Source organism: Mus caroli, chromosome 10 (genome assembly GCF_900094665.2).
Source record: "Mus caroli chromosome 10, CAROLI_EIJ_v1.1, whole genome shotgun sequence".
Lineage (NCBI taxonomy): Eukaryota > Metazoa > Chordata > Mammalia > Rodentia > Muridae > Mus > Mus caroli.
Genome location: NC_034579.1, coordinates 50,569,093 through 50,584,440, shown reverse-complemented (window position 1 = coordinate 50,584,440; position 15,348 = coordinate 50,569,093).

Sequence of the window (15,348 nt, the reverse complement as noted above, 5' to 3'; positions counted from 1 at the left end):
GATTATTTCCTGCTGTCTCCTTCTCTTGGGTGTATTTGCTTCTTTTTGTTCTAGAGCTTTCAGGTGTGCTGTCAAGCTGCTAGTGTATGCTCTCTCCAGTTCCTATTTGGAGGCACTTACAGGTATGAGTTTTCCTCATAGCACTGTTTTCATTGTGTCTCATAAGCTTGGGTATGCTGTGCCTTTATTTTCATTGAATTTTTAAAAGTCTTTAATTTCTTTCTTTATTTCTTCCTTGACCAAGTTATCATTGAGTAGAGCATTGTTCAGCTTCCATGTGTATGTGGGTTTTCTGTTATTTTTATTACTGAAGACCAGCTTTAGAGTGTTGTGATCTGATAGGATGCATGGGATTATTTCAATCTCATTCTGTCTGTTGAAGCCTGTTTTGTGACCAATTATAAGGTCAGTTTTTGGAGAAGGTACCATGAGATGCTGAGATGAAGGTATAGTTTTTTAGGATGAAATGTTCTATAGATATCTGTTGAATCTACTTGTTTCATAACTTCTGTTAGTTTCATTGTGTCTCTGTTTAGTTTTTATTTTCATGATCTGTTCATTGTTGAGAGTGGTGTGCTGAAGTCTTCCCCTATTATTGTGTGAGATGCAATGTGTGCTTTGAGCTTTACTAAAGTTTCTTTTATGAATGTGGGTGCCCTTGCATTTGTAGCTTAGATGTTCAGAATTGAGAGTTCATCTTGTTAGATTTTTCCTTTGATGAGTATGAAGTGTTCTTCCTCATCACGCTTGATAACTTTTGGTTGAAAGTCTACTTTATTGAATATTAGGATGGCAACTCCAGATTGTTTACTGGATACCATTTGCTTGAAAGACCTTTTTCCAACCTTTTACTCTGATATAGCATCTGTCTTTGTTATTGAGATGTGTCTATTGTATGCTGCAAAATGTTGGGTCTTGTTCTCATATCCAGTCTGTTACCTTATGTCTTTTTATATGTGATTTGAGTCCATTAATACTGAGAAATATTAAAGACAGATGACTGTCAGTTCCTGATGTATTTGTTTTTGTAGGTGGCTTTATGTGCGGGTGGTTATCTCCTTTTGGCTTTGTTGTGCTTAATATCTTATATTTTCTTTAGTGTAGGTACTTCCTTGTGTTGCAGTTTTCCTTCTAGGATCCTCTGTAGGGCTGGATTGGTAGATATTGTTTGAATTTGGTTTTGCCCTGAATTATTTTGTTTTCTCCAACTATGTTGATTGAGAGTTTTGCTGGGGATAGTAACCTGGACTGGCATTTGTGTTTTCTTAGAGTCTACATGACCTCTAACCAGGCTCTTCTGGCTTTCATAGTCTCTGTTGAGAAGTCTTGTATAATTCAAATAGGTCTACCATTGCATGATACTTGGCCCTTTTCACTTGAAGCTTTTAATACTCGTTCTTTGTTCTATGTGTTTAATGTTTTGACTTATTATATGACAAAAGTATTTTCTTTTCTGGTCCCTTTTATTTGGTGCTTTATAGTCTTCTTGTGCCTTTATGGCCATCTCTTTCTTTAGATTGGGGAACTTCTTCTATGATTTTATTAAAGATATTTTGAGGTCCTTTGAGCTGGAAATCTTCGTGCTCCTTGATTCTGAATATTCTTAGATTTGTTTTTTTTTTTTCATTGTGTCCTGAATGTCATGGACACTTTGGATTAGGAGTTTTTTATGTTTTGAATTTTCTTTGACAGTTGTGTCAGTCTCTTCTGTGGTATCTTCTAAGCCTAAGGTTCTCTCTTTTATCTCTTATATTCTGCCGGTGATAATTATATCTGTAATTCCTGACCTCTTTCCTAAGTTTTCCATTTCCAGGTCTGCCTTCATTTGTGTTTTCTTTATTGTTTCTACTTCTACTCTTAGGTCTTGGACTGCTTTATTCAATTCCTTCACCTGCTTTATTGTGTTTCCCTCTATTTCTTTAAGGGATTTATTTGTTTCCTTTTTAAGGGCTTCTACTTGTTTACCTGTGTTTTCTTGTATTTCTTTTAGTGAGTTATTTATATCCTCCTTAAAGAACTCTATTATCTTTATGAGATAGGATATTAGGTCAACTTTCTGATTTTCAGGTGTGTTGGTGTATTCAGGGTTTGATATGTAGGGAAACCTGGGTTCTGATGATGCCCACGTATATTGGCTTTTGTTGCTTATGGTCTTGCATTTGCCTTTTGCTATCTGGTTATCTCTGGTGTTTGCTGATCTGGGTGATTCTGTTTGGAGTCTGCCTCTTTTGTCCCTGAGTTGCTTCAGGTCTCCTGGAAGGCCTGTGGCCCTGGCTGTAGCAGGCCACCTATGGGGCCTTCCAACTGGGGGCTCTTCAGAGAAGCAGAGTAGCTGCTGATCTCTTGCCTTGACTGCAGCAGATCTCCGGGAAGGGAAGACCTTCAGACTGTTGGGTCTTCAAAGGAGGAGTCAAGCTGTTGTCTTGCATGTAGCTGTTTTCCTGGGAGGCCTTCCGACTGTGGGATCTGTTTTCCTGTGTGCATGAGAACTCCAGAGAGGCTTTCAGACTGTTGGATCAGTTGCCCTGAGTGAAGTGGAACTCTTGGAAGGATTTCAGACTGTGATGTCTTCAGAGGAACAGACAAACTGGTGATCCGCCTAGGCAGAATGTGCAAGCTGGAAGTTGGCATTTCTTTTTAATTGTGAACATTACTAAAAAAAAGTAACACTGACACACAAATATGAAAATCTTTAAAAAGGCATAGAAATGGCAAATATATGTGAAGACACACATGCACACATGTGAGCATGTGTACACATACACACACCATGAGATAAACTTACAAATAAGTAAATAAATGAAAAGTAGGCAATGAAATATAAGCAGGGTAGTAGATTGAGTTATATGTTACATGGAAAGGGATGTAATAGGGTCATGTATAAATGATCCAAGGTAAATAGACTCTGTTTTGTACCATGAATTGTTCAGAAGCCAAAACCTGGATGTGCACATTAGAGCTGGTAGATATTATAAAACAATGCTGAGTGGAAGAAGAAATAGTAATAATGTTAATAGTAAGAACACTTAGCAAGAATTTATGACATGACATTTACTACACCCAGAAACAGATAAGATATGTATGGTCTGCTAGTGAGTGGAAGGGTGGCGTTTGAACATGACAGAATCCATTTTCTGGAATAGTTGGTATATACGCAAGAACTACAATATGGGTTCAAGCCATTAGAAAGTTTTTATTCATCAGCCAGGACTACACTGGTTGTTTTCAGACTCTAGTGCAGTTCCAAAGGCTTTCTGAGGTTGAGCTTATAAGTACACACACACACACACACACACACACACACACACGCACACATACACACACACACACACACACAACCAGGCTTAGGATATTTAGAGACTGCATCAGAACTATGGACTTTGATGGATTAGCTCTTTGTTCTTGGTTTGGCAGGTGCTGCTGCTTATATGCCGAGTTCCAAGGCCCAAAGTGTATTTCAATCACAACCAGTTTTGTTACCTCTCAAGGTCTGGGGGCCTGTGTCCTCACAAATTCAACCTGCAGGAGTAGGTTAGATTAGTTCTTAGAATAAATGAGAATAATTTGACTTCTGAAAATGTGGTCCTTATTATGGTTTCAAGTGTTGATATTTGGGAAGAAGACAGGTCTTAACGCTGATGTTGTCTGAGGGGCTGACACATGGTGGAGCAAAGTGAGACATATTGTAAAAATTAAGAAGCCAAGATAAGATGGCCAAATAAAATCCTTTGGCTACTCTGGTGAGAAGACCCTGGGATTTCTGTTAAACGTGTCTTGTTTGATGCCTGACACCTGTCCACATTGGAGTCGGTAAATCGTCTTCATCCCTTACTTAGCAGTCAACCTTTACTGCGGAGGGTAAGACAGAATTCTTATCTCCTCTGTGCACAAGGATGACCCTTTTTATGTGGGCTTTCCTCATTCCATAACTGTAAGTATAATTCAAATATAGAATCACTCTGAGTCTTCATTTCTTGTTGTACCTCACATGAAAAGTAGGTTTTTATCTGAGCCAAGTGGGGAAAAGTTCAGAGAGGAGAGAATGGATTCAAAACAAGACTTGCAGCACAAAATAAAGTGAATGGTTGGATGGCTTTGCTTCCAGGCAAACAGTAGCCAGTGGAGGTGGAGCAGGGGGATGACTGATCTCAGTGGTCTTCAGAGTTGACTCTTAGCAATGTATTAAATGGAGCATAAGGAAAATAAACTGCCAGAGATATTAGCATCCTCAACTTTTTACTGCTCACCTTAACCACCAGTGAAACTGCTTTGTTCCATTTCAAAGTGAAGTTTGTTTTTTTTGGCAAAGTTGTAATGCAGCCTCTCACAACAGGGTAAAGAAACCCTACTTTTGCCACACACACACACACACACATATACTTGCACACATGCACTCACATGTGCACACACATGCTCAAGCATGCACTTGTATGTAAAAGTCTGCACACACACATACAAAACTCCTATCAGAATTTAAATGCTGATGGATGAAGTACAGGAGGGCCTGAGCAGGCTGCTGATCTACAAGTCTACAGTGGAAATGAGAAGCCCCTGTCCTGTCAGCCCCTTTCCATTCTCTCCTGGTTAATTCTGTCACGATACAGTCCAGCTTTTCTGATTTTGAGCCTTGTTCAGTTTTCAGTTCCTCTACCTCTGCATGTCTCTTTCTTTAACAGCTTAGCTTTTTCCTTCAGCGCTGTCTCTAGATCCCCACACTTGCACCACAATTTCCAATTTTGTATTAGATTTCCAAATCTAATACAAATTAAACTCTAGCATCTTGGAATTTCTTCAGCACTTGCTTTGCTTTGGATGAATGTCTCTGAAAGGCCATGAGCTAAAGGCATGGATGCATTCCTGCACAAAGTAGTGGTACTTTTAAAGATGCAGTCTAGGGAGATGACAGGGTTAGGTCATTAGGTATACATACATTTGAATGACATATTTGGATTTGCTGATTCTTTCTGTCTTTCTTTGTGTTTTGATGTCATATCTTATCCTGTTACTCATATTGTGCCTCCCCTCAGGCCGCAAAGCAACAGGCTATAGACTTCAACTATTGTGAGCTAAAGCAAAACTTTCCTCTTTAGGTTGATTATGCCAAGTATTTTGCTATAGTGATGAAAAGTTGATTAAAATAACACAATTTTTTAATTTTTATTTGATCTATCTGTTCTGTCTTCTAATATTATAATTTGTATAGGCATGTTCTTAACAGTTGCCTATCTATTTATCTATCATCTATCTATCATCTATCTTTCTATTTTACATCTGGAACAGTGTTTCACTCTGGCATGGAGCTTACTATGTAGCCACACTTTTTTATTGATATTTTTCTTCTGTTTAATTCATCTCTGCTTCCCCTGTTAATATTTATACATGCTATGCTCTCATTAAGTAAACACTGAATTGAATTAGAATGTTTCCAACCTAACAAGTGCATTTTGTTTTCTTTTTGTAAAGCAAGCTAACTCTAATGGTTCTTTTCACGAGGGATTGGGGGCAAACAGTTCATAGAACTGGCAAATATGTTTACAGATGGATCATGATATCCAGGTACAAGGCATTGAAAGTCCTCAAGGACAGAGATTGGGTTGGGAGGGGAAATGGTGATTCATAGGGAGAGACTGGAGACAAAATGACAGATTGTTATGAATAATGATGAGGATAATGATCACAAAGGCAATAAGGATGCTGGCTTGTGTTTGTACAGTGTTTTGCAGTTTATGTAGATGATTCCAGAGATTTGGATGTGGATTTGACTCCTGAGAATCACAATGCCCTTGTGTATTTCTGTGTGTGTGTGTGTTTTCTGGGCAAGCTTTGTTGCCATCAAAGTGTGTGTACAGCATCATACATGATGGCAAGTTAGGATTCAGGCTAATTAGTCGATTTCAGAGCTGACTTACTGTCCTTCTCATCAGGGGAAAGTCAGAACATCCATCCCAGGATGGCCAAAAAAAAAATCCATTATGACAAATGTCATGTAATTAATTCCAAATGCCAGGCTTTATTTGAGCAAATATTTATTTACCTCCCATGGACTTTGTAGGAGCTGTTATCCCTCAAAAGGAGACAGATGGAGCTTCCCACACCTGGAAGACAGGTTTCTAGCTTGTTTTATGTGAAAGTAAAGGATGAATTGAGTGCTTTTGCTTTCTGAGAGCAAAGGGCTCAGGAAGTCCTTAACAGGTTGCCCTGGCTCACCAGGCTGTCGTAATGTATTGATTCAAACAAACCTGAATGCAGAAACGTAAGGGATCAAAACTCTCGTTGCTGCAGCCTTGTGTATCTTGAAGCCTGTTAATGAGTTCCCTTTCATTTTTTGATCAATTTAATTGTGATATAGGTAACTGTTTCTTTAACTGCTCTGGCTTAAGGGTTTTCTCCACTATCTAAGAAATTCCACATATGCACATATGTAAGTGAACTCATTCTTTCTGAACCATCTTTCTGTTGCTATAACAGAGTACCTAAGATAATCAGGTTAAAGAGGGGAAAGTATTATTTTGGCTGAGTGTCTCAGAGGCTTTGGTGATGATAAGAACACTTGACCCTGTTGCTTTATGTCTATAATGACACAGGATATCATGGTAGATGAGGCCTCTTTAGGTGGCCAGGAAACAAAGAAAGTCCCAATAACTCCTTCATAGGTGTATTCCTACTGGCTAGTTATCTTTTTTTTTCCTACCAGTGCTTCTCTCTTAAAGTCTTCATTTACCTCTAACAGTAGCATCTGGCAATCAAATCTTTTATAAAGTCTCTGAGCCACATACTAAGCTCTTTTCTCAATTTGCACTTGTGGGAAGGACTTAAACTTTTCTCGTTGTTGGACTGAGAAGAGTGATAATTATGTTCAGATACAGATTGATGCCATCAGCTTGGTTACCCCCAACCCCCACACCTGATTTAGGGTTGACAGTGATAAGGATGTAAACAAAATGGTGTAATGATCACAAGTCCAGATCCAGTCAGTTCCTGGGAGAGAAGAAACCTCTGGGTTGGTTAGTGATTTTATTCCCCAATCAGACAAAAGCCAGAGTCATTTAGGAAGAGAGAACTTTAGTTGAGAAAATCTCTCCCAAGGCTGGTCAAGCTTGTGGAGTGTACTTCCTTGATTAATGATTGAAGTGGGTAGGCCCATCCCATGGGGGTTAATGCCACCTATGGTCAGGTTGCCCTGAGTTATATAAGAGAGCAAGCTGAGTGAGCCACAGGAAGCCAGCCAGTAGTAAACAGCACTCCTCCACGGCTTTTGCTGCGGTTCCTGCCTCTAGGTTCTTGCCTCGCTTGAGTTCCTGACCTGCTTCCCTTCAGGATGAACTGTAAGCTGTAAGATAAAATAAACCCTTTCTTTCCCAAGTTGCTTAGAGTCACCCACACCAGCATCCAGGTGAGAATGAGAGATGAAAATTATGCTCTGGCCTGAGAGGCCATGTCACTGTCATAGCAAGAGGAGCAGCAACACTCCCTCTGCTCAGATGGCTTTTTCTAGAGATTAGAGCCAGTTCGACTTTAAGTGTTTTGACTTTCAACAGAGACACTATTCAAGTGAGAACTCAGTGGGGGGTTATTAAAAAAGGTTTTTAGGATAATATAGACTCAGCAGGGCAAGGCAACCATGGCTCTATCTGGTCAGGACTACTTTGATTTCCACAACCTGTTGTCCATGGGGCTGTTAATGAATTTTGTGGGAGGGATGCCATAAGGAGATCTTATTAGAGAAAATGGACAAATAATTTCATTTGGATTTAAGGGAGGATGGACTGATTGTAGTTGGGGAGAGGAAGTAAGATTTGTTAGTCTATAGTGAAATAAGCAGGAGCATGATAATCTGAAATTATCCCTGCAGGTGATATTTCAGATTATTTCTGTGAGAAATAGACATTCTGTACTTCTTTAATGGGGTAGCATGAAAAGTCTTGCTAAAAAGGTGTATTGGGTGCAAAATATTACATTACCAGAAAGAGAGGATACTATATTGCTTACCTAAAAAAGCGAGACTTTTAGGAATAAGGACACATGAGGCCGAGAATATTTTTTCCTCTAGGCTTGACCTGGTTGCTATTCATAAAACCAAAGAGGAAACAAAGATTCAGACTGTTGGATGATATGTGTCAGGCCCAAGGAAAGCAAAAAGGGGGTTCCAGGGCTTTTGCTATGGATGATAATTGTGGAAGCATTAAATCATGTGCCCTCACAGCCCCTGGATGCCTTTTTTTGTTTGTTTGCTTTTTAGTTTCCTGATCAATATGCTATGTGAATCCAATCTCTTGCACCGACTTATGGCAATCTTGTTGTTTCTGATAACTGTGACCCAGGGGTTAGTACAAATTGAGTTTTATATTTGGAAAAAATAAATAATGGAAAGCATTGAGCAAAAGAATGGAAATAATACATACCATGGACGGCAGGATTACATCTTGCTGTAGAAAGGGAAGCAGAATCAAAGAACTTCCAAAAATAAAATACAACAAAATCTATTACTAAGATGCAACTGGACTTCATGCTGACTTTCCAATGATAGCTGCATTGCAGAGTTGTATGCACCTGTTAATCAGAAAAGGCCACAAATCAGTCTCAGGTAAAGCTACCCTTGTTTCTATAAACAGTCTTATTAATAATGTATTCAGTTCTGGGAGAAAGAAAAAGCATGACTTACATGATGATCTTTTTCAAAATGGAAAAGATGATATTGGAGGCTGTTGTTCACCTAAATGTTTACTATACATCAAAATAGGTGGGGACTTTTAGAGCAAATAACTTAGAAGCTTTGTTTGGAAGATTAAATCAGGGATTGACATTTGTTGCATGCTACTTCCTAGTAGCTTTATGGTGATTTTCTTGCGTATGTTATTTTGATTCAGTTTCAGTGAAAGCTTAAGACAAATGATTGTAAGCCATTCTGGGCAGGTTGATAACCTGTTGAAATGAAAGGTTTTACTTGGTTTGCCAACGTTTTTAATGTATGAGGGAGACAGTAAAATACAGAAAGAATGATGGAGTTTAAACCACCACCACATATAGTCACAGTCATTAAAAGTTAATTTAGTCAATAAAAATTAGTAGATTCTTGGGACAAAGAATTTTAATGAGGAACATGGATTTATATAGTCCCCAAGCAGCTTCCCATAAATTACTTACTCATTAAAAGAGAAAATATAACTATGCTGTGAAGAAAACAAATTACAGTCACCAGAAAACTAATATCCTTACCAGGGGCTGATGGCGAGCGGGAGTCTTTGATGAGATGTAGTGAGAAGAGCAGTTATGGATGTGCATTATTGGATCAAGATGTCCTAGCCTGGTTGTGAAGAAAAATCAGAACACACACACTCAACCATTCAAGGAGAACACTCCTTCTCATAATTGCCTCTATGCTTTAGAACTGCCAGTGTTGTAAAGACACACACACAAAAGAAACTGCCAAATTTGAAGGAGGCTTCTTAAATCTGGATGATGGAATGCCTTCCCTAGAGGCTGAGAAGTGAGGGTGCACAGTCTGGTCTGTGTCCTGCCTGTCCAGCTGTGAGCTCTGACTCTTTACTCCAGCTGATGGGGCTTTAGATAAGGATGGCTGACACAAGGGCAGCTGGTTAAAACCAAGGCTTTGGAATGGACAAAGAGCAAGCCAAAGACCAATTCCTCAAAAGAGTCTAGATTGTTACCAATAACACAATTCAAATAAGAACTTAGTACTCATTAAAGGAGCGTAAGTAATGAGCAAGGAACACAAGTCAGAAACACACAATTCAGTTCACCCGCAAGTCAAAGAAAAACCAAATTTAAAATTTAAAATTTAAATTTGAACCCTGATCTAAACATCCTAAAATACTTTTAATATGATAAAGCAAGCCTTGTCATCAAAACTAGGAGTTCGGTTCTCCCATTTGATAATGGATATTATTTTGCTGCCTTTGAAGGCTTCTGTGAGAAGATAAAAAATACTTTCTCTTCGTTACTTCATTTTATTCTGGTTTGTTTGCTTTTTGTTAGCCCGTTTGCTTTACACACATGCACACACACACACACACACACACACACACACACACACACACACACACAGAGAGAGAGAGAGAGAGAGAGAGAGAGAGAGAGAACAAGCAGCTGAAGCAGTTGGACAATGGGAGGTGGGGGAACTAGAAGGAGTTGGAGAGGGGAAACATCAGAATATGATATGAAAAAAAAATTATTCTTAATAACATTTTTAAAAAATATTAGAAATAGTTAATAGGCATATGTGAAATAAGATGAAAGCAGTTAAATATATACCAGCCATTCTGCTGCATGATTACATGAATATTTTATTAAATATATGCATATATACATGTGAATATGTGCACAGGGACTTCAATTACTACTAGTTTATTAGTGTAAGCTAGAGTCATCAACCATATTTCCATAATGTACATCCTGTACTAAAGGTAGTATGTGTCATACTGTGTAAGCTCGTCTGGGTAAAAGTATATAATCATGTAAATGTGCATTAAATTATGGGAAATTTTATTATTGTTGTTACTAAGTTTATTGGTTATGGTCACAGAAATACAGACCCAACACACCATAGAAATACTAATGTATCTTATTATCCAGATACAGTATGTATAATATGGTATGTAATACCCAAGTAGAGACCATTATTAGGATAGAACATTAATCCTTCCAACATTCATTCCTGATAGTACTAGAATTCCTTAATAATGTACACACACATAGAGAGTGAATAATTTATAACATCTCCTTGCCCTCTATAATGTTAGATGCAAATCTTTCAAACTCTTAGGTGATGAGTAAAATATTAAAAAGAACTGCAGCAAACAGGGAACAAATCTAGAAAGAAGAAAAGCCAGGAAGAAGGAATGTAGTGAATGGATTTCCCCATCAAAACTTCCAAAAGTTGTAAAAAAGCATGTACTTAAATATAAAAGTTCTTTCGAAGATGACATTAAATCACTTCTATGACCAGCTTTCCACTCTGATAAAGGCTATGCCTATCCACTCTTCAGAATATTCTCCTTCATAGGGTTTTCCTTATTGTACTTTTTATAATTCTAGCTTATTCTTCTGACGTTGCTTTTCTCATGTCTTTTTGCTTCACTAGATTCTGGATTTAAAAAGAATATGCTTAGTCTGTATATAAATTTTCCCTTGGACTCAGCAGAGTGGTTGGCACAGAACTTGCTCTGTAAATGTTTACTAGTGAATGCACAAATCAATATACAAATTAGTTGCCAGTGAATCAAACTGCCAATACATCCAATCAATTAATTTGATTTTTCCTCAGATGGTCTTCACTGTTCTTTGAGTTGACAGCTTAAAATTGGAAAGAGGTGATTGCTATTCACTAGGACTAAAAAGTTGTGAATAGTAAGGTACATTATTCTTTCTTATAATACTCTCAATTGGTGAAATACCTGTGGCATATTTGGCAGGAACTGATATTATGACTCCATCTGCCAGTTGGCTTCATTTAGTTTACATAACTGTTTTCTTCAATTCTTAAACAAGTGATTACAACTGAGAGATAATTAAGTAGTTAAATCTCTGTGAGGGAAAAACTGTTTTGTAGTTACAGTTCAATTTAACCCGGTTTTGGTATTTTCTCCTCCAACCCCTGCCGCTGTCACTCCCAGTAGAATCATTGGCCTGTGCCCGAAGGAAGAAGGCTCTCTCTCAAATCTCAAAAAGAGCTTTTGCTTCTTTAATGAATGTACTTTGATACTCATTGAAGATATGCTTCAGAGGAATCTGTTGTGTAGTGGCATTGGGGCTTGCCGTTGCATACAAACTTAACAGGTTCTCTGCCTTCCATTGCAAATGCTTCAATTTGCACATTCTAAGTTATTATTAATTATAAAGTTACTACTAGTTAAATGTCACTAGTTGAAATTCTGAAGTATGTATGGCAATTGGTGATATTCTGGCAAACCTGTTCAACTGGCTCTTTGTTTAGGAAAGATTTAACTTTGCTGTGACCTCTTGGCCTGCCTCTTATCAGGTGTTTCTCTTTGTCACAGTAAAATACAAAAACCCCTTTTCTCTCTGTTGATGGTTAGTTAATCTGCCAGTTTAAGTGGGCCATGGAGTGCCCAGGTTGAATAGTTGCTTTTGGGTGTGCTGTGAGGATGTTTCTGAGGAGACCATTTGAATCTGGAGAGGTCAGTCATTTCCCTGGTGCCTATGGGTGCCTATCAGTCTGAGTGTATACAGGAGCTCACCAAAACAAAAGGCAGAGGAACAAGGAACTTCGCTTTCTCTTCTGTTTCCCTGCTTGAGTGGCAGCATCTTTATCTCCTCCGATAGGCAGCCTGGGATTTTGAATCCCTTGGCTCTCAGCAGACTTGGACTGATTGACTAGTGACAGTAGAGTGTAAACTCCACCTTCTCTAATGCATGAACTGGCTTGTCATAGTCTCTCTGTCTCTGTCTCTCAGGTTGACTGAAGGTTGCTCTATCATGAAATGTACCTTGCATTTAGTTTCTATGCAGATACAGAAAGACAACAGATGAAGAGACGATTGCCCAGAAAATGATACTTTTGTCATTTATAGTTAGCAATAGGAGGGCCATATCAGGCCGTGTGAGGTTATGTGTGGAAGCCAAAATTGACCGAGAGGTAGACAGAAGTAAAAGGATTTTCATGGGTAGGAATCTATGAGGGAGCTGAATAGACATAATACTGGAAATCCTAAGAATTGAAAACATGTGCAGGCTGTGAACTATAGGAATGATCTAGTCTGTTGCGACCATGGGTAACATTAGCATGGATTGATGTGTTGCTTGACTTTTTCAGTAATAAATTGTAACATGCAAACCAAATAAACCTTTTCTTCCCTAAGTGATTCTTGGTCAGAAGGTTCTTATTACTGCAAGAGAGAAGCAAGTCAATACCCTCGGGCTGGTAATATTGCCTGGGAGTGATACTGAGCTGACCTAGGGAGGAGGAATGCTGGCTTGGGTCATCTCTGGTTGACTTAAGGAAGGCGACTGTTGGCTTAGGTAACACTGGCGTGACTCGCAGAAGCAGAATGGTCTTTTGGGATTTGAGAGCTAAAGGATGTGATCGGGGGTTATGAGCTCTGAATTGTTTGTGTTGCCAATGATAACATGTTTCTGTGTAAGTTCTTTTCTAGTCTTGAAGTCTGATTGGGCTTGGAAAGGTGGTCTGTCTACTTTCTGTGAATCAAAGATATGCCATGATAGCAAGAATACAGAAAAGAAAAGCAAATGATTTTTTAAAAAATCATTTTATCAAAATAAGAAAGAGATGTTATCAGGCTTCAGCATTCCAGGACACCAGACCTATCTGCTGTGCACACTGCTACCCTGTAGATGAGCCTGGCTGCATACTCGTCAGCTTGTTTACTGGGCATGGATTCCAGGCTCACAGTTTACTTATGGCAGATGAAATGTTTATGCAATAACTAGGTCATAATTTTATATAGGCTGATACAAATTCAGTTAAAAAATAAACCTTTAAACCTGTATTTATGTAACGACTGTGATGAGTGTCTATAATCAGTTAAAGCCACTTTAGGCTTTTAAGATTGTGCAAAAGCTGTGACCTTGCAGATATTTCCCCAAATTAAAATATGATCAATTTAGAACACTTAACACAAGGGCCAGACTATATATAATTTATAATATATACCATATGCTGAATACTATATACATAGACTTACATCTTAATCTGATTTAATTTTCATATAAACATTTTTAATGTGAACTACAGCTGAAGTTTGGCATCCATTCAGAGATTAATGCCTGGCACTCTACTGAAAAAAAATCACAATTCCACAAATTGAAAAAAAAAATCAACAGTTAAAGACAGCTTACTTGAATATTTATGTATTGTTTTAAACATATTAAGAAGAGAGGGATTTTTGCTACTTCAGGGAGTGAACATGTGTGTGGATCACAATTAGTACTCCAATTTTGGTTTGGTTTGGTTTTGTGTGTGCTTATTATGCACAGCAACTCCTAGCTTTCTTTCACACTAATGAACAATTTAACGAGCAGACAGTAACCATATGTTTTGCTGAACCCCCACAACTGTTTATGATAAGCCACAGAAGATTCTGACACTATAGGATTGTATCTCTTTTATATTGTAAAGTATCTAGACATGTGCAGGGAGAAAAGATACTACATGTCTGTCATGCCTTTTAATGGTGGGACCAAAACAGGCTGCCTTCCCTGTGAGTCAATGTGATGAGTAAAGGCTGTGATTTGTCATCTGTTTGCAGTGACAAATTAGCTGGTGCAAAAATCAACATTTGGCTAACTTTGAATAACCTTTTTTTAAAGCATTCTTCTAAAATTATGTTTTATTTTTATGTATATGAGTGCTCTATCTGCATGTATACCTGTATGCCAGAAGAGTGTATCAGACCTCATTAAAGATGGTTATGTGCTACCATGCGGTTGATGGGAATTGAACTCTGGACCTCTAGAAGAGCAGTCAGTGGTCTTAACTGCTGAGTCACCTCTCCAGCCCCTGAATATGCTTCTTTAGTTTTTAATTTTAACTGTAATGAAACAGCTAGTGCTAGAAACAGAATTCATTTTGAGCAGTGTTATAAGAGTGTCAACCATGAGTGTGGGGTCCCCGATGGAGGAGTTGGAGAAGGGACTCAAGGAGCTGAGGGGGTTTGCAGCCCCATGGGGGAGCAACAGTGTCAACTGGCCAGACCACTGGACCTCCTGGGGACTGGACCACCAACCAAGGAGTACACATGGAAGTACCCATGGCTCCAGCTGCATATGTGGCAGAAGATGAAGATGGCCTTATTGGACATCAATGGGAAGAGCAGCTTTTGGATCTGAGGGGGTTTGATGTCCCAGTGTAGGGGAATGCCAGGGCTGAAAGGCTGGAATGGGTGGGTGGATGGGGGAGCACCCTCATAGAGGCAGGGGGACCATGGATGGAATAGGAGATTTCTGCAGGGGAGACCTGGAAAGGGTATAACATTTGAAATGTGAATAAAGAAAGTATCCAATAAAAGGAAAAACAAAGAAAAACAAAACAAAACAGAATGTCAACCATGGAGCTAAAGAGAGAGATTAACAGTTAAGAACATACATGATTTTCCAAAGAACTAGAATTCAGTTCCTAGCACCCAGGTTGAGCAGCTCAGAACTATCTTTAACTCCAAGTCCAGGGTATTTGATGTCTTCTTCTGGGCTCCCAAACACTCCTATACACACAAGCCTTATAATGTGGTCCTACAGACATAATTAAAAGTTAAAAACTGCTACTGATCATTCCATGTGCTTAGGGGATTAAAGGAATTCCTAAAGTCTACAAGACTGATTGCAAAAGATTGTTCAAGTGGGAGTTCTATAGTA